This window comes from Geotrypetes seraphini, chromosome 6, assembly GCF_902459505.1.
Source record: "Geotrypetes seraphini chromosome 6, aGeoSer1.1, whole genome shotgun sequence".
Taxonomy (NCBI): domain Eukaryota; kingdom Metazoa; phylum Chordata; class Amphibia; order Gymnophiona; family Dermophiidae; genus Geotrypetes; species Geotrypetes seraphini.
Window position 1 is genome coordinate 3,076,850 of NC_047089.1, and position 21,140 is coordinate 3,097,989.

Genomic DNA, 21,140 nt, shown 5'->3' on the forward strand with positions numbered 1-21,140 from the left:
AACAAAATTCCTTTCCCATAATGAAGTGATCAATGAAATAATTTGGTACAAGGCCCGCCAACACTTTAAAACAGAAGCATCCCAATTTAGAGCATCCGTGCCTCGACCGGAAGCCAGTGCAGCAGCCTCTGACTTTTTCAACTTATAAATCAGTCGAACAGACGTATTCTGGATAAACAGCAGTCTTTTGCTATTCCTTTTAAGAGAGGCTAAATAAATAATGGTTCATCCCCAATCTACCTGTCACACCATTTTGAATTTCCAGGCACCACTTGCACACGTAGTGCCTATCTGTTTGCTTTTCCATCCTTGAAGGGCTGTATCTACAAGAGATTCCTTGATAGATCACCATCATTCCAAGCAGGCAAATGGAATAAATGTCTAACCACCTTCATCTCAAATGCACCCTCTTACCAAACCTTCAGGAAATCAGTTCAAACCTGTCTCTTTGATATATTTCTCTGACTCCTTCTCTGTCTTGCTGTATCTTTGAAATGCTTCCGGATAAATCTTGTCTACTCTTGGCAAGCTAATGTAATCTGAAAGTCTTTTTTTTTTTTTCTTTTTGTAACATCGCTGTCTGTATACAGTCTCTTCCTCTGTAAACCGCTCTGAACTGCTTGTGGTATTGCGCTATACAAAAATTAAGTTATTATTAATATTACAGTAGTCCAACAAACTCAGCATCAAGGACTGAACAAGAAGTCTAAATGCAGGAAAATCAAACTATGCTCTGATTGTCCTAAGTTTCCAAAGCGTGAAGTAGAGTTTGCCGTTTTGCAGAGGACACAAAGATCTGTAGGACACTGCACACTCCTGAGGGAGAAGTGACCTATAAAAAGCAGGAAACTGACTGAGGAGAGTATGGCGGAATGGTTAGAGCTACAGCCTCAAAATCCTGAGATTGGGGTTCAAACCCCACACTGCTCCTTGCGACCCTGGGCAAGTCACCCAATCCTCCACTGTCCCGGGACAGAGAAGAAAAATGCTCGAGTACCTGATTTGTAACCCTTTCTGAGCTCCTTGGGGAGGATGGACTAAATAAAAAGTCAAATCTTTTGTTTCACAGTTAAGCTTTAATGCAAAAATTGTATTTGGGGTGCTGGAATCCAAAGAAGCTGTATACAATAGGTGAAGAGAGGAACATTATGGTCAGAAGGGAGAAGGTGCTCGTGCCTCACCTGCAATATTGGGCTGATTGTGGGAGACTGTATGTAAGGAAAGGTCGCAAGGTGTAATAGGTCAAATAGTAAGGGAGAAGAACCCAAAGACTCAAGGACCGAAATATGTATATCCTAGAGACAAGAGGGATAGGGAGGAGACGAAGGAGTAGACGCTGTCAACTAAGACACATGAGATGCAAGTGCTCAGAGGCAGGTTCCGGAGCAGCATCAGGAAATATTTATTGTAAGGCAAGGTTGGTGGATACCTGAAATATCCTCCATGGAAGAGGTGGTGAAGACAAGAATGGTGATGGATTTCAATGAGAACCTTACAAGGCATTAAACACTAGCGTCAAACAGTGCTGAAAAGACCTCATGCACTACCCTACATGAAGGGGGGACAATATAAGAACATAAGAATAGCCTTCCTGGCTCAGACCAAAGGTCCATCTAGCCCAGTATCCCGCCTTTATGAAGGCCAATCCAAGTCACCAGTACCAGGCAAAAATCCAAATAGTAGCAGCATTCCAGAACCCCAAATAGTAGCAACATCCTAGAACCTCAAAGAGTAGAAGGGTTCCGGAATCCCAGAGAGTAACAAGATTCTAGAATCTCAAAGAGTAGCAACATTCCGTGCTACCGATCCAGGTCTCAATAGCAGACCGTGGACTTTTCCTCCAGGAACTCATCCAAACCTTTTTTTAAACCCAGCTATGCTAACCATCGTTACTGCATCCTCTGGCTTAATTTTTCTCTTGAGTGGACAAACTATTTCCTCCTATAGGGTTTAAAAGTATTTTCCTGTAACTGGGCTTCCCCTGTGTCTGGCCTTTCTGGGAATGCTGTATTACAAAATGACCATTTTTTCACCCTATCATCCAGCACAGCAGGTTTCCAGAAACTGGGTACATCCCAAGAGCAAAACCTAAACTACTTTTAAGGAGTGCAGGGAAGTGTGTTAGAAATAATAATAATAATAACTTTATTTTTCTATACCGCCATAGTCAAATGACTTCTAGGCGGTTCACATTAAAAGAAGGCTGGACAATCAGTGAATTATAGAATGCATAAAGAAAGATTTTACATAATATATTGGGGTTACATGGGGAAAGAATACATGAGACAGGTCTTCTGCTTAGGCAAGGAATTTGTCAAATAGAGCAGTTTTAATTGATTTTCGGATTGCGTTGTAAGTCTGTCTGGCTTTATGTGGTTTCCCAGCCAGGATCGCTGTCTGTTTGCTTGGAACATGAAGGTTCTGTCTAGGAAGGATTTGTATTTGCAGCCTGTGATCTTTGGGTATGCAAAGATGTTTTTGTTTCTGGTTGTTCGTGTGGGGTTGTGTAGAGTGAAGGGTGTTTACAGGTAGGAAGGTGCTAGGCCCCAGATACATGCAAATTTGAACAGTATTCGCGAAATGACATCACCAGCCAGTCCTAAGCATCTGCTCTCCTGAACCGGCCTTCAAGTACCAGAACTAACACTCACTCTGCAGTGACTTAACACCAGCTGCTGTTTTGGGATTATTATCATACTTTTCAGCATTTGAATGCTATCTGGTGATTCCACGGCTCTGTTGATTACTATAGGAGGTATTTTATGCCAATGCGGAGAGACAGCTTTCTGGGCTTGTGAGAATAGTTGAGTTCCGAGCCATGCCCTGAGGCTTTTTCCTCCTATGGCACCAATTAATAAGTTAGAATTCCCTTTATTGAGTTCATTGTTTGCTAATTTACTATACAGGTTATTAGTGAAATATTGTTTAGTTTATTATCACCGGGCACATTCTCAATTGACCCATCAATGCCATGTATATTGTAATAGATGTCAGAAAAGCTGCTGACCTCAAATTAACCAAAGGACAAGTTATTATCTTAACACCATTGAAGGGTGTTAGGACTTCAGCTGGTGTCATTACATCACCAGCCACCTCCATATGAATTGCAGGTCTTCACAGTGACTTCCAGTAACTAGTTGTAAAGTTTTTCAGATTACAGAAAATGTCCTGGAAAGCCCTGTAGTTACACCCCACTTTCACTGGTGCGTGTGTCTGTCCAGTGACTGGCACTGTAAGGAGACCTGTTTGTGTAGCCTGAACATTGCCAGTGAAGCTCCAGAGCAGAGAATGTCTTCTCGCTATCCCTGTCCCTGCCCCATTCCTGTAAGCTCTGCCTTAACCGCACAAGCCTGAAACATTTATGACTGAGGTTTGAGGTTTGTGCAGATGAGAACAGAGCTTGCAGGAATGAGGCAGGGACAGGAAAAGAACTTGCTGGGATGGGATGGGGAAAAATTGGTCCCTGTGTCATTCTCTATTCCAGAGACCCACAGCCCTATCAGCGGACCTCAGACCTGTTCTAGTAGAGGAGAGGAACACTGGGCTCTGTTCCTTCCCTTTCAGGCCTCTCCCTTCAGATTCTCAATGGCGGAACGTTTGTTTCAGATCTAGGATGTGGACAGCTGGCAGGTAGCCTCAGCTTTCGCTCCAGTGAAGAGCCTGTTTACCTATAATTAGAGCCAAGGAAGCCTGCCAGGTTGCCATGGGATTGAAACAGGAGACTTGTGGTGTTGGGGTCATTCATTTTGAATGAGTTTTTAGAGCTTGCGTGGAGGTGAGGCTATGATCAGGTGGGACAGTAGAGCAAGAGAGGAATGGAACCAGAGCCCAACACTCCTCTCTGGTTCCCAGTCCCTGTACAGCCTAGCGCTCTCCTCTATTCCCCCACCAACCCACCCGCCCTACCATCAGAGCTTCTCCATCCCTGAAATACCACAGCCCTATCAATGCTAGAGCTGTGTCGAGTATTTGATTCAATTAGAGAATATGGGGCCAATGTTTTCCCCGTCCCATCCCCATGAGTTTTGTCGCTGTCCCTGTCCCCACTCCTGTAAGCTCTGCCTTAACCGCACAGACCTCGAACACTTATGATTTTAAAGTGTTTGAGGCTTGTGCAGATGAGGACGGAGCATGCAGGAATGGAGAAGGGGCAGGAAAAGAACTCGCTGGGATGGGACATTGAGTTCCCATGGGGACGGGGGAAAATTTGTCCCCATTTCATTCTCTAGATATGATCCTGAATACATTGTTTATGTTTATTTAAAAGCTTGATATACTGCCCAGCCTTAATGGATCAGAGCGGAGAGTGTAGTGCAGTGGTTAAAGTTTCTTAAAAATTTGATATATCGCCTTAATGTTGTCAAAGCGGTTTTACATGACATTAGATTAAAGTTTAAAAGTACCACTCAAAATGAATAGGGTAATTACTAGACAAATTGGAACCTAAGGAAAAGAGGATGAAAGTCATACAAGAGGGAAGGGAAGCTGTGCTCTTAAGTTGCGGGAAGTCATTGGATTGATCAGATGGAAGGTCCCAGATTGTATGCGCCCTTAAACATAAAGTTTTTAAGTTCATTTTAAATTTATCAATGCTTTCCTCTTCTCAGGTAAAGAATGCCAGTGCGTTTACGGGTAGTGTCATAAAAGAGATGTCTGACTGAGGGAATATGTAATAGATTTGGGGTATTTGATCTTAGCATTCTATAATTAATAATCAGCCTGCCCAAGAAAGGGATTTTATTTTAAATGTTAACAGTAAAATTTTATGTGTAATTCGGTGTGTTATAGGAAGCCGATGTGATTTTATTAGGAATGGGGTAACGTGATCCAATTTGTTTAACAGCAGTGTTTTGAATAATTTGTAGCCTACGAAGTTCTTCTTCAGGGAGGCCATTATATAACGAGAGATGACTAAGGAATGAAGAAGAATGTTAAGAGAGGAGGGTTCTAATAGATTTGATATGGATCGAATCATTCTTAGTTTGTAAAAGCACTTTTTAACGACTGAACCTATTTGTGTGTGGAACGTTAGCTTGTTATCTAGTATTACTCCAAGAATTTTGATAGCATTTGTGAATTTTAACAGAGTGGATTTTAGAAAAATGGGAGAAACCAGTAAATCATTTGGGGAGAATATCATCCCTTTTGATTTTTGCGGATTAAGAAATAGCATGTTACTGAGGAGCCATTGATTAATTCTCTCAAGTTTTAAGTTGATGTCATGTATTTCATGTTTGTCGGTCAAGTTAATTGGATAGAGTAATTGGAAGCCATCTGCATAGGAATATACAGTGAATCCAAGAGATTGAGATATTGTAAGGAGGGGAAAAGTAAAGATGTTAAAAAGAAGAGGGGATAGTATTGATCCTTGTGGAATACCAAATTTTTGTTTTTGGTTGTCAGATGTAGATTGTCCAATTATAATTTTAGAGGTTCTGTTTGAAAAGAAAGAAGCAAACCAATTGTAAGCGTTGTCGGTGATTCCTATAGAGTTGAGTCTGTTAAGCAAAAGGGTGTGATCAACCGTATCAAAAGCCGTCAAGAGATATGTGAAGTAGTTAGGCATGGTAGTAGTGAGGCCTATCATTGAATGTTCTGTTGAGTGATGTTTCTTGAATCCATAATTCGGATGGAGGATGTTTGTTTTTTCAGTGAAGTCATATAACTGTTGAAATATTATTTTCTCGGTGAGTTTAGTAAAAAATGGTAGATTAGAGATTGGACGATAATTTGAGCAGTTTGCGACAGAGGCTTTGTGGTCTTTGATTTTTGGGAAGATTATTGCTGATTTCCATGAATCTGGAAGGGTTCCACTTTCCAAACTGCTCATTGTGACCCTGGGCAAGTCACTTAATCCCCCCATTGCCCCAAAGTACATTAGATAGATTGTAAGCCCACTGGGACAGACAGGGGAACATAAGAACATAAGAACTGCCATCTCCGGATCAGACCTTCGGTCCATCAAGTCCGGCGATCCGCACACGCGGAGGCCCTGCCAGGTGTACACCTGGCGTAATTTATAGTCCACCATATCTTTATATGCCTCTCTTAAGGAGATATGCATCTAGTTTGCTCTTGAAGCCTAGGAAAATGCTTAACTACCTGAATAAATTAATGTAAAACCGTTATGAGCTCTGAGCTCCCTGGGAGAACGATGTAGAAAACTGAATAAATAAATAGTGTGAAAAGTTTTAGCCTTTGATAGAGCTGGTATTGTGACATCATAATGCCTCATTCCACCAATGCCTAAGAGCCAACCTCATCAGTGATGTCACATTGGCTTCATTGTTCTATACTTGGCTCACTTCTGATGTTGTATTGGAGGAGAGGGTGGTGCAGTGGTTAGAGCTACAGCCTGAGCACCCTGAGGTTGTGGGTTCAAACCTCCGCTGCTCCTTGTGACCCTGGTCAAGTCACTTAATTCCCCCATTGCCCCAGTTATATTAGATAGATTGTGAGCCAACTGGGACAGACAGGAAAAATGCTTGAGTACCCAAATAAATTAATGTAAACCGTTCCGAGCTCCCCTGGGACAATGGTATAGAAAATTGAATAAATAAACAAACAATAGTCTATGACATCATTCAATAGAAAAGAGCTCAAAATAATTAATAGAATAGACCTGTCTCCGTCAATTAAGACACATTTGTTCTAGAATATAATTTGTATTTTTCTGGAGATGTTGGCTGGACTCACCTCAGACTAACTGATTCGTTCTTCTATTCATTTAAATTTGAATACAAATAATCTGGGGCTCAACTGTGCTAAATCCTACTGAAATAAACATTTGATCTTTACGTTACGTTAAAACTCAAGGGCCATCATTTGTATTCAGCCACACAGCTGTCTCTCCTCTATTCCAGGACCCTAATCCCCATCAATCCACCCTTAATCTCTACCAGTCCACCACCACCACCACTCAGATTCACATCCAAATGACTTTCTTACCTGTGTTAGAGAATGACACGGTGACAAAATTCATCACCGTTCCCGTCCCCGCGGATAACTGCGGGAAACCATTTTCATGTCATTCTTTAAGGAGAGAGGGGAGAATCAGAGTATGAATGGCCACAACCACTGACCCGCAAGCTTTGCTTTGAAGAATGCTGGTGTAGAAGGACCGAGGTTGAAATAGACGCTATAAAATGGCATGGGATTATTTCCCGCGATTATCCACGGGGACGGGAACGGTGATGAATTTTGTCACCGTGTCATTCTCTAGCTGAAACCTCACACATCCGGCTCTCCCAAGGTACCCCATTCCTGCCCTGCACAGTCTCTCTCCTTACTCCCCTCATCACGCACTGACATTGTATATAAAACCGCTCCTCTTTCATGCTATAATACAGCTATCACGGTCTTTACTCTTCAAAACTGTCCCTCACTCTCTATCTGTCACCTAATTCCCGTAGGGTTCCATTTGTGAGACAGCTGTTATTTCTCCATCTAACCATAAGATACCCCTCATTCTCTCCTTCCTGTCCCTTTCCTGGTTCTGACCTATGAGACAGATGCCCTTTATACCACCTCTCTGGTGCCAGCTATCCCACTCCCACTCCTGTACTGCCTGCCTCTCACTCTGTCCCTCCCAGGAGACCACTGTTCCTCTGTTTAATAATGCAACCCTCTTGCTCCTAAGAGACAGCTGTCTTTCTGCCCCTAGGGTGAGACAGCTATTTCTCTGTTTAATGTATCCCCTGGTTCTGATGAGACAGCTGTCTCTGTCTCTAGTGTGAGACAGCTATTCCTCTGTTTAATGTATCCCCTTGTTTTGATGAGACAGCTGTCTCTGTCTCTAGCATGAGACAGCTATTCCTCTGTTTCTTGTTCCATCTGCCCCCCTCTGCCCCTCTCATCACATTCCTGTTTGCATCTCCGATAAATCTTAATACAGATTCTGGATATTCCGTAAAAGAGTTCAAAGTTTCTAAAGTTCTCCCCTTCCAGTACCACAAAGGAAAGAAAGCACAGCTGAAGGGGAAGAGAGGTGGAAAGGCTTTGCAATGGAAGATGAAGTTTGGACCCTACGGACAGAGCAAAGGGAAGAAAAGAAGGGCCAGGAATTTGCAGCAAGTGAAGGCAAAAAAGGCTTCCATTTACCTGTGTTCTCAGGGCTACGCTACAGAGAGTGAGAGAAGCAAAGGACACACCTGTCAGACAGGTCCCCTCCCTCCCACCCCCAGCAGAGAGGACAGCAAATCCAGCCTGATCCATTTACAGGAGCTCTCGGGTACCTCCCTCAGCCCCCCTCCTTGTTACTGCTAACAACCAGCAGGGCTTCTCCTTCTGAAAGTACACATACACACCCAGGCCATCTTTCAAAAGCTGTGCCCTGCAGCCAGATCCCTTTTGTGTGGGCAGGGACCTGCACTGCCAGCCCTACCTCACTCACCCTGTGCCACAAGGACACACAAAGGTGCACTGCCCCAACACACTCACCCAGAGCCACTATGACTAGGGTTGCAGGTGGCTCCAGGGAATGGAGGACAGATTGAGCCAGTCTGAGTTTTTCGTCCATTGCTTTCAAAGCAAGAAAAGCCCGGACTGGCTCAACCTGTCCTCTATAAGCTGAAACCACCTGGCAACCCTAACAAGGAAGCGCAGAGCTACACTCACCCAGAGCCACAAAGACACAGCTGTAATGCCCACCGCATGCAGCCTGAGCCACATTGATAAACAGAGAGCAATACTGAAAAAGAGGTGTGCAAAAATCTTCATCAGAATATTCCAGGGCTGCTGCACATATAACTTTGATCAATATCAAGTAAGACACTTAAATTAGTGTTCAAAATGTAAATCCTAAGGTGATCAATAAGGGCTCCTTTTACGAAGGCGCGTTAGGGCCTTAACGCACGCAAAAATGCCACGCCCACTAGCCGCTACTGCCTCCTCTTGAGCAGGCGGTAGTTTTTCAGAGCCCTAAATGTAGAACACCAAAAAAAGAGCTCATGATGTATAATCACATACAAATGAAGGGAAAAAGAACCGTGATCAATGGAGAGACACCAATTAGGGGTCTATCACTGGTCAAAAACCTCCATTTTTTCAATTTTAAATGAATCTTCATTCAATAACTTCTTCCTCCCATAATCAAATGGTGAACAGAGCGCTAGCAACCAAAACTAAGATCGATCCATTAGCAAAGCTGAGTACGGCATATCAGACTGAATATAAACCAAGCACTTATTTTTCACTCCCGACGGAGGCCAAATCCGTTCCACACTAATAGGCTTCTTCAGGGGAAGTGCTGGAAAATCACAGCTGCCAGGACCAGCTAATGGATTGTTGCACAGTCCCTACTTGCTTGCCCTGTAAGGTGCCCCACTACTCTGTTGCCATGTCTGGGTGTCCAGTCCATCACTTTGCTGGCCCATCCCACATCCAAAAGGTCTTGTTCTGGGCGTTTGGGACTTGGATGAATTTTTGGTCGAGAATGTAGTATAAAGATAGACGACTTGGCGGTCAACGGCTGGATGTATAAGGAGACTATTTTTTTAAAAAAAATTTTGGACGTATTTTTCGAGAATGAACTCTAGACGCTGCCGAATTTGGGCGACTAGCACCCTAGGCCTAAAACAGACGTAGATGGTTTTTTTTAAATTATGCCCCTCTAACACTCTTAACACTTGCATTGTGAGGTCATAAAGCTTTATGGTTATAGAAACATGATGACAAATAAAGGCCAAATGGTCCATCTGCTGCATTCACTACCTCCTCCTCTCCCTATTGGCTAAGGCTCTTAACATTTGCATCTCCTCTTCCTATAGGCTAAGTCTCTTAACACTTACATTGTGAGGTCATAGAGCTTTATGGTTATAGAAACATAAAAACATGATGGCAGATGAAGGCCAAATGGCCCATCCAGTCTTCCCATCCACAGCATCCACTATTAGAGCCAAAAAAACATCCTTTAAAGAATGGAAAAAGGATCCAAATGAAGAAAATAAAAAGAGACACAAGCACTGGCAAATTAGATGCAAAGCATTGATAAAGCTAAGAAAGAATACTTGGCTATTTTCAAAAATGTAAATTTCCGCTTCCCCCCTACCACCAACTCCCACCAACATTTCCCTTTTAATTTTTGTAAACCGTGTCAAGCTCTATATTTATAGAGAAGATGCGGTATATAAGCTTAAGGTTTAGTTTAGAATATGAAGAAAAACTTGCAAAAGAGGCAAAACTCAACCATTTTTTTAGGTACATCAGAATTAGAAAACCTGTTAAGGAATCCATGGGACTATTGGATGGTCAAGGAGAAAAACGGGCACTCGGAGGATAAGGCCATAGTGGAGAGACTGAATAAATTCTGTGCTTCAGTCTTTACAGAAGAAGATGTAAGAAATCTACCTGAACCATAAATGGTTTTCAAGGATGATGATGCGGAGGAGCTGAAAGAAATCTCAGTGAATCTGGAAGATGTACTAATTAAAATTACCAAATTAAAAAGTGATAAATCCCAGGGTACTAAAAGAAGTAAAAAATGGAATTGCTCACCTACTGTTAGTGATCTGTAACCTGAAGATTGGAGGGTGGCCAATGTTATGCCGATTTTTAAAAAGAGTTCCAGGGGAGATCTTGGAAATGGTGGAAACAATTATAAAAAATAAAATTGTGGAACACGTACACAAATATGATTTAATGACACAGAGTCAGCAATTTGCTTGACTTATTTAAAGGTGTGAATAAACATGTGGATAAAGGCGAGCTGGTTGATGGAATGTATCTAGATTTCCAGAAAGCTTTTGACAAAGTTCCTCATGAGAGGTTCCTGAGAAAATTAAAGAGTCATGGGTTAAGTGGCATAGTTCAGTTGTGGATTAGGAATTGGTTATTGGATAGAAAACAGAAGGTAGAGTTAATTGATCATTTAAATGGAGGGTAAACAGTGGAATGCCGCAGGGATCTGTACTGGGACCAGTGCTATTTAATTTATTTATAAATTATCTGGAAATTGGAACGATGAGTGAGTGATTACATTTGTAGGTGACACTAAACTGTTCAAAGTTGTTAGAATATAAGAACATAAGAATAACCTTACTGAGTTAGACCAATGGTCCATCAAACCCAGTAGCCTGTTCTCACGGTGGCCAATCCAGGTCCCTAGTACCTGGCCAAAACCCAAGAAGTAGCAACATTCCATTTTACCGATCCAGAGCAAGCAGTGGCTTCCCACATGTCTTTCTCAATAACAGACTATGGACTTTTCCTCCAGGAAATTGTCCAAACCTTTCTTAAAGCCCGCAACACTATCCACTCTTACCACAACATCTGGAAATGCGTTAGACTATTCTCTGAGTGAAAAAATATTTCCTCCATTTGTTTTAACTTTGAGTGTCCCCTAGTCTGTAATTTTTGACGGAGTGAAAAATCGATTCACTTGTATCAGTTCTACTCCACTCAGGATTTTGTAGACTTCAATCATATCTCCCCTCAGCCATCTCTTTTCCAAGCTGAAGAGCATGCAGATTTTGAAAAATTGCAGGCACACCTTAGGCATCCAAGTGGCAGATGAAATTTAATGTGGACAAATGCAAAGTGATGCACATTGGGAAGAATAACCCAAATTACAGTTACCAGATGCTAGGGTCCACCTTGGGGGTTAGCACCCAAGAAAAGGATCAGGGTGTCATTGTAGAAAATACAAAGAAACCTTCCACCCAACATATGGCTGCAGCCAAAAAAGCAAACAAGATACTAGGAATTATTAAAAAAGGGATCATAATAATACTAAGTATGTTATAATGCCTCTCTATTGTTCCATGGTGTGACCTCACCTGGAGTACTGTATTTAATTCTGGTCTCTTTATCTCAAGAAAGATATAGTGGCATTAGAAAAGATTCAAAGAAGAGCGACCAAGATGATAAAGGGGATGGAACTTCTCTCGTATGAGGAAAGACTAAAAAGGTTAGGGCTCTTCAGCTTGGAAAACAGAAGGCAGAGGGGAGATATGATTGAAGTCTACAAAATCCTGAGTTGAGTAGAACGGGTACAAGTGGAGCGATTTTTCACTCCATCAAAAATTACAAAGACAGAGTAGACACCGAAGAGGGAGTGGAAAATATGAAAAAGGATCTGCAAAAGTTAGAGGAATGGTCTAATGCCTGGCAACTAAATTCAATGCAAAGAAATGCAGAGTAATGCATTTGGGGATTAATAATAGGAAGGAACCGTATATGCTGGGAGGAGAGAAGCTGATATGCACGGACGGGGAGAGGGACCTTGGGGTGATAGTGTCCGAAGATCTAAAGGCGAAAAAACAGTGTGACAAGGCAGTGGCTGCTGCCAGAAGGATTCTGGGCTGTATAAAGAGAGGCGTAGTCAGTAGAAGGAAGAAGGTGTTGATGCCCCTGTACAGGTCATTGGTGAGGCCCCACTTGGAGTATTGTGTTCAGTTTTGGAGACCGTATCTGGCGAAAGACGTAAGAAGACTTTAGGCGGTCCAGAGGAGGGCGACGAAAATGATAGGAGGCTTGCGCCAGAAGACGTATGAGGAGAGACTGGAAGCCCTGAATATGTATACCCTAGAGGAAAGGAGAGACAGGGGAGATATGATTCAGATGTTCAAATACTTGAAGGGTATTAACATAGAACAAAATCTTTTCCAGAGAAAGGAAAATGGTAAAACCAGAGGACATAATTTGAGGTTGAGGGGTGGTAGATTCAGGGGCAATGTTAGGAAATTCTACTTTACGGAGAGAGCAGTGGATGCCTGGAATGCGTTCCCGAGAGAGGTGGTGGAGAGTAAAACTGTGACTGAGTTCAAAGAAGCGTGGGATGAACACAGAAGATTTAGAATCAGAAAATAATATTAAATATTGAACTAGGCCAGTTACTGGGCAGACTTGCACGGTCTGTGTCTGTGTATGGCCGTTTGGTGAAGGATGGGCAGGGGAGGGCTTCAATGGCTGGGAGGGTGTAGATGGGCTGGAGTAAGTCTTAACAGAGATTTTGGCAGTTGGAACCCAAGCACAGTACCGGTTAAAGCTTTGGATTCTTGCCCAGAAATAGCTAAGAAGAAAAATTAAAATATAAAAAAAAAAAAAAAAATTTAAATTGAATCAGGTTGGGCAGACTGGATGGACCATTCGGGTCTTTATCTGCCATCATCTACTATGTTACTAGGGGACACTCGATGAAGTTACAGAGAAATACTTTTAAAACCAATAGGAGGAAATATTTTTTTCACTCAGAGAATAGTTAAGCTCTGGAATGCATTGCCAGAGGTTGTGGTAAGAGCAGATAGCGTAGCTGGTTTTATAAAAGATTTGGACAAATTCCTGAAGGAAAAGTCCATAGTCTGTTATTGAGAAAGACATGGGGCATACCTCTGCTTGCCCTGGATTGATAGCATGGAATGTTGCTACTCTTTGGGTATTGGCCAGGTACTAGTAACCTGGATTGGCACAGTGAGAATAGGTTACTGGACTTGATGAAAGTAAGGTAATCTTATGTAGACTAGAAGACCTCAACACGTATACTCTGGAGGAGAGGAGGGACAGGTATAAAGGACCACATATTTTCTAGAGAAAGGAAATTGGGAAAACTAGAAGACATACATTGAGGTTGAGCAATGGTAGACTTGAGAATAATGTTAGGAAATTCTTTTTCATGGAGAGGGTGGTAGATGCCTGGAATGCCTTCCTGAGGGAGATGGTGGAGAGGAAAACTGTGATGGAATTCAAAAAAGTGTGGGATGAACTCAGAGATCTTAATCCCGTTAAGGAGATGGTTTGGATAGGCTGGAGTGAGCTTCAACAGTTGGAATCCAAGACAGTACCGGGAAGACTTCTAAGGTCTATGGCCCAGAAATAACAAAGAAAAGAGGCATTTTAATTTAAACATGAAACTGTGATTACAGGGCAGACTGGATGTACCATTCAGGTCTTTATCTGTCGTCAATTTATTCAGCCAGTTCTCTGCTGTCTATTGGCACCTTTCACCTCAATTCCTTCCTAGGACCCGTGCACCTTAATGCGTCCAATCCACAAACTTTCAAAATGGCAGCACCATTCCTTTATATGTTAGTGTTTGGAGAGCTATTTTTCCATTTAGCAGCAGTTCCAGAGCCTCTCCCACCCCGATTGTCCATTTGCCCTCATTGTAGCTGTCAACTCCTCATATGTCCTATGCCCCTGTTTCTGCAGCTTGCAGCCCCTCTTATTCCCCATGTGCCCTTTGCCCCTCCCTCATCTCCTGCATGTATCCTTTGCCCTTCTCTCATCCCCTGCATGTATCCTTTGCCCCTCTCTCACCCCCTCATGTATCCTTTGCCCTTCTCTCATCCCCTGCATGTATCCTTTGCCCCTCTCTCACCCCCTCATGTATCCTTTGCCCTTCCCTCATCCCCTGCATGTATCCTTTGCCCCTCTCTCTCCCCCTCATGTATCCTTTGCCCTTCCCTCATCCTCTGCATGTATCCTTTGCCCCTCTCTCTCCCCCTCATGTATCCTTTGCCCTTCTCTCACCCCCTCATGTATCCTTTGCCCTTCTCTCATCCCCTGCATGTATCCTTTGCCCCTCTCTCTCCCCCTCATGTATCCTTTGCCCTTCCCTCATCCTCTGCATGTATCCTTTGCCCCTCTCTCCCCCTCATGTATCCTTTGCCCTTCCCTCATCCTCTGCATGTATCCTTTGCCCCTCTCTCTCCCCCTCATGTATCCTTTGCCCCTCTCTCTCTCCCTCATGTATCCTTTGCCCTTCCCTCATCCTCTGCATGTATCCTTTGCCCCTCTCTCTCCCCCTCATGTATCCTTTGCCCCTCTCTCTCCCCCTCATGTATCCTTTGCCCTTACCTCATCCTCTGCATGTATCCTTTGCCCCTCTCTCTCCCCCTCATGTATCCTTTGCCCTTCCCTCATCCTCTGCATGTATCCTTTGCCCCTCTCTCTCCCCCTCATGTATCCTTTGCCCTTCCCTCATCCTCTGCATGTATCCTTTGCCCCTCTCTCTCCCCCTCATGTATCCTTTGCCCCTCTCTCTCCCCCTCATGTATCCTTTGCCCTTCCCTCATCCTCTGCATGTATCCTTTGCCCCTCTCTCTCCTCCTCATGTATCCTTTGCCCCTCTCTCTCCCCCTCATGTATCCTTTGCCCTTCCCTCATCCTCTGCATGTATCCTTTGCCCCTCTCTCTCCCCCTCATGTATCCTTTGCCCTTCCCTCATCCTCTGCATGTATCCTTTGCCCCTCTCTCTCCCCCTCATGTATCCTTTGCCCTTCCCTCATCCTCTGCATGTATCCTTTGCCCCTCTCTCTCCCCCTCATGTATCCTTTGCCCCTCTCTCTCCCCCTCATGTATCCTTTGCCCTTCCCTCATCCTCTGCATGTATCCTTTGCCCCTCTCTCTCCCCCACATGTATCCTTTGCCCCTCTCTCTCCCCCTCATGTATCCTTTGCCCCTCTCTCTCCCCCTCATGTATCCTTTGCCCTTCCCTCATCCCCTGCATGTATCCTTTGCCCCTCTCTCTCCCCCTCATGTATCCTTTGCCCTTCCCTCATCCCCTGCATGTATCCTTTGCCCCTCTCTCTCCCCCTCATGTATCCTTTGCCCCTCTCTCTCCCCTCATGTATCCCTTGCCCTTCCCTCATCCCCTGCATGTATCCTTTGCCCCTCTCTCTCCCCTCATGTATCCTTTGCCCTTCCCTCATCCCCTGCATGTATCCTTTGCCCCTCTCTCTCCCCCTCATGTATCCTTTGCCCTTCCCTCATCCTCTGCATGTATCCTTTGCCCCCCTCTCTCCCCCTCATGTATCCTTTGCCCTTCCCTCATCCTCTGCATGTATCCTTTGCCCCTCTCTCTCCCCCTCATGTATCCTTTGCCCTTCCCTCATCCTCTGCATGTATCCTTTGCCCCTCTCTCTCCCCCTCATGTATCCTTTGCCCCTCTCTCTCCCCCTCATGTATCCTTTGCCCCTCTCTCTCCCCCTCATGTATCCTTTGCCCTTCCCTCATCCTCTGCATGTATCCTTTGCCCTTCCCTCATCCTCTGCATGTATCCTTTGCCCCTCTCTCTCCCCCTCATGTATCCTTTGCCCTTCCCTCATCCTCTGCATGTATCCTTTGCCCCTCTCTCTCCCCCTCATGTATCCTTTGCCCCTCTCTCTCCCCCTCATGTATCCTTTGCCCTTCCCTCATCCTCTGCATGTATCCTTTGCCCCTCTCTCTCCCCCTCATGTATCCTTTGCCCTTCCCTCATCCTCTGCATGTATCCTTTGCCCCTCTCTCTCCCCCTCATGTATCCTTTGCCCCTCTCTCTCCCCCTCATGTATCCTTTGCCCTTCCCTCATCCTCTGCATGTATCCTTTGCCCCTCTCTCTCCCCCTCATGTATCCTTTGCCCTTCCCTCATCCTCTGCATGTATCCTTTGCCCCTCTCTCTCCCCCTCATGTATCCTTTGCCCCTCTCTCTCCCCCTCATGTATCCTTTGCCCTTCCCTCATCCTCTGCATGTATCCTTTGCCCCCCTCTCTCCCCCTCATGTATCCTTTGCCCTTCCCTCATCCTCTGCATGTATCCTTTGCCCCTCTCTCTCCCCCTCATGTATCCTTTGCCCTTCCCTCATCCTCTGCATGTATCCTTTGCCCCTCTCTCTCCCCCTCATGTATCCTTTGCCCCTCTCTCTCCCCCTCATGTATCCTTTGCCCCTCTCTCTCCCCCTCATGTATCCTTTGCCCTTCCCTCATCCTCTGCATGTATCCTTTGCCCTTCCCTCATCCTCTGCATGTATCCTTTGCCCCTCTCTCTCCCCCTCATGTATCCTTTGCCCTTCCCTCATCCTCTGCATGTATCCTTTGCCCCTCTCTCTCCCCCTCATGTATCCTTTGCCCCTCTCTCTCCCCCTCATGTATCCTTTGCCCCTCTCTCTCCCCCTCATGTATCCTTTGCCCTTCCCTCATCCTCTGCATGTATCCTTTGCCCCTCTCTCTCCCCCTCATGTATCCTTTGCCCTTCCCTCATCCTCTGCATGTATCCTTTGCCCCTCTCTCTCCCCCTCATGTATCCTTTGCCCCTCTCTCTCCCCCTCATGTATCCTTTGCCCTTCCCTCATCCTCTGCATGTATCCTTTGCCCCTCTCTCTCCCCCTCATGTATCCTTTGCCCTTCCCTCATCCTCTGCATGTATCCTTTGCCCCTCTCTCTCCCCCTCATGTATCCTTTGCCCTTCCCTCATCCCCTGCATGTATCCTTTGCCCCTCTCTCCCCCTCATGTATCCTTTGCCCCTCTCTCTCCCCCTCATGTATCCTTTGCCCTTCCCTCATCCTCTGCATGTATCCTTTGCCCCTCTCTCTCCCCCTCATGTATCCTTTGCCCTTCCCTCATCCTCTGCATGTATCCTTTGCCCCTCTCTCCCCCTCATGTATCCTTTGCCCTTCCCTCATCCTCTGCATGTATCCTTTGCCCCTCTCTCTCCCCCTCATGTATCCTTTGCCCCTCTCTCTCTCCCTCATGTATCCTTTGCCCTTCCCTCATCCTCTGCATGTATCCTTTGCCCCTCTCTCTCCCCCTCATGTATCCTTTGCCCCTCTCTCTCCCCCTCATGTATCCTTTGCCCTTACCTCATCCTCTGCATGTATCCTTTGCCCCTCTCTCTCCCCCTCATGTATCCTTTGCCCTTCCCTCATCCTCTGCATGTATCCTTTGCCCCTCTCTCTCCCCCTCATGTATCCTTTGCCCTTCCCTCATCCTCTGCATGTATCCTTTGCCCCTCTCTCTCCCCCTCATGTATCCTTTGCCCCTCTCTCTCCCCCTCATGTATCCTTTGCCCTTCCCTCATCCTCTGCATGTATCCTTTGCCCCTCTCTCTCCTCCTCATGTATCCTTTGCCCCTCTCTCTCCCCCTCATGTATCCTTTGCCCTTCCCTCATCCTCTGCATGTATCCTTTGCCCCTCTCTCTCCCCCTCATGTATCCTTTGCCCTTCCCTCATCCTCTGCATGTATCCTTTGCCCCTCTCTCTCCCCCTCATGTATCCTTTGCCCTTCCCTCATCCTCTGCATGTATCCTTTGCCCCTCTCTCTCCCCCTCATGTATCCTTTGCCCCTCTCTCTCCCCCTCATGTATCCTTTGCCCTTCCCTCATCCTCTGCATGTATCCTTTGCCCCTCTCTCTCCCCCACATGTATCCTTTGCCCCTCTCTCTCCCCCTCATGTATCCTTTGCCCCTCTCTCTCCCCCTCATGTATCCTTTGCCCTTCCCTCATCCCCTGCATGTATCCTTTGCCCCTCTCTCTCCCCCTCATGTATCCTTTGCCCTTCCCTCATCCCCTGCATGTATCCTTTGCCCCTCTCTCTCCCCCTCATGTATCCTTTGCCCCTCTCTCTCCCCTCATGTATCCCTTGCCCTTCCCTCATCCCCTGCATGTATCCTTTGCCCCTCTCTCTCCCCTCATGTATCCTTTGCCCTTCCCTCATCCCCTGCATGTATCCTTTGCCCCTCTCTCTCCCCCTCATGTATCCTTTGCCCTTCCCTCATCCTCTGCATGTATCCTTTGCCCCCCTCTCTCCCCCTCATGTATCCTTTGCCCTTCCCTCATCCTCTGCATGTATCCTTTGCCCCTCTCTCTCCCCCTCATGTATCCTTTGCCCTTCCCTCATCCTCTGCATGTATCCTTTGCCCCTCTCTCTCCCCCTCATGTATCCTTTGCCCCTCTCTCTCCCCCTCATGTATCCTTTGCCCCTCTCTCTCCCCCTCATGTATCCTTTGCCCTTCCCTCATCCTCTGCATGTATCCTTTGCCCTTCCCTCATCCTCTGCATGTATCCTTTGCCCCTCTCTCTCCCCCTCATGTATCCTTTGCCCTTCCCTCATCCTCTGCATGTATCCTTTGCCCCTCTCTCTCCCCCTCATGTATCCTTTGCCCCTCTCTCTCCCCCTCATGTATCCTTTGCCCTTCCCTCATCCTCTGCATGTATCCTTTGCCCCTCTCTCTCCCCCTCATGTATCCTTTGCCCTTCCCTCATCCTCTGCATGTATCCTTTGCCCCTCTCTCTCCCCCTCATGTATCCTTTGCCCCTCTCTCTCCCCCTCATGTATCCTTTGCCCTTCCCTCATCCTCTGCATGTATCCTTTGCCCCTCTCTCTCCCCCTCATGTATCCTTTGCCCTTCCCTCATCCTCTGCATGTATCCTTTGCCCCTCTCTCTCCCCCTCATGTATCCTTTGCCCCTCTCTCTCCCCCTCATGTATCCTTTGCCCTTCCCTCATCCTCTGCATGTATCCTTTGCCCCCCTCTCTCCCCCTCATGTATCCTTTGCCCTTCCCTCATCCTCTGCATGTATCCTTTGCCCCTCTCTCTCCCCCTCATGTATCCTTTGCCCTTCCCTCATCCTCTGCATGTATCCTTTGCCCCTCTCTCTCCCCCTCATGTATCCTTTGCCCCTCTCTCTCCCCCTCATGTATCCTTTGCCCCTCTCTCTCCCCCTCATGTATCCTTTGCCCTTCCCTCATCCTCTGCATGTATCCTTTGCCCTTCCCTCATCCTCTGCATGTATCCTTTGCCCCTCTCTCTCCCCCTCATGTATCCTTTGCCCTTCCCTCATCCTCTGCATGTATCCTTTGCCCCTCTCTCTCCCCCTCATGTATCCTTTGCCCCTCTCTCTCCCCCTCATGTATCCTTTGCCCTTCCCTCATCCTCTGCATGTATCCTTTGCCCCTCTCTCTCCCCCTCATGTATCCTTTGCCCTTCCCTCATCCTCTGCATGTATCCTTTGCCCCTCTCTCTCCCCCTCATGTATCCTTTGCCCCTCTCTCTCCCCCTCATGTATCCTTTGCCCTTCCCTCATCCTCTGCATGTATCCTTTGCCCCTCTCTCTCCCCCTCATGTATCCTTTGCCCTTCCCTCATCCTCTGCATGTATCCTTTGCCCCTCTCTCTCCCCCTCATGTATCCTTTGCCCTTCCCTCATCCCCTGCATGTATCCTTTGCCCCTCTCTCCCCCTCATGTATCCTTTGCCCCTCTCTCTCCCCCTCATGTATCCTTTGCCCTTCCCTCATCCTCTGCATGTATCCTTTGCCCCTCTCTCTCCCCCACATGTATCCTTTGCCCCTCTCTCTCCCCCTCATGTATCCTTTGCCCTTCCCTCATCCTCTGCATGTATCCTTTGCCCCTCTCTCCCCCTCATGTATCCTTTGCCCTTCCCTCATCCTCTGCATGTATCCTTTGCCCCTCTCTCTCCCCCTCATGTATCCTTTGCCCTTCCCTCATCCTCTGCATGTATCCTTTGCCCCTCTCTCTCCCCCTCATGTATCCTTTGCCCCTCTCTCTCCCCCTCATGTATCCTTTGCCCTTCCCTCATCCTCTGCATGTATCCTTTGCCCCTCTCTCTCCCCCACATGTATCCTTTGCCCCTCTCTCTCCCCCTCATGTATCCTTTGCCCTTCCCTCATCCTCTGCATGTATCCTTTGCCCCTCTCTCTCCCCCTCATGTATCCTTTGCCCTTCCCTCATCCTCTGCATGTATCCTTTGCCCCTCTCTCTCCCCCTCATGTATCCTTTGCCCTTCCCTCATCCCCTGCATGTATCCTTTGCCCCTCTCTCTCCCCCTCATGTATCCTTTGCCCCTCCAGCCTCCAAGTCCTCCTCTCACCCCGCCCCCTCTATCAGCTCCTGTCTCTATGTCAGAGACTCTCCTGATCTGAGGAACAAAGTTCTGGCTTCTGAGCTAGTCAAAAATGGCTTTAGTTAAGTTAGTGCAATTAAAAAGCAAAGCACTTTTGTCTCAAAATTGCACGCTGTCTATTGGTTTGTTGTTTTTGGTTTTAAATTCTTTTTTGTTGTTGTTGTTGGGATTAAGAGCGGAAGCCCCTCTCTCCTCCACTGCCTCTCCTCTATGCCTTCGTTGCCAGCCAATAGGCTACAAGAGGAGGCGGGTGTAGTGGTTTAGGAAACACCAGCGCTTGCTGCCTTCCATCTTCACTTGCAATTCATTGGTCAAACGTTCCGTTGCCATACAATCTTGCTGTATTCATGCTAGATAGACTAAAAAGGAAGGCGGGTGCAGTAACCTAGGAAACACACGCCCCTTTCTTGTCCGCCCATGCTCCCTCGGTCAGACGTTCCTAAGCCACCCAATAGGTTTCGAGGAGGTGCGCGTGCAGTAGCCTAGGAGACCCAAACCCTTTCTTCCCTCCTCCCTCTGCAGTCCA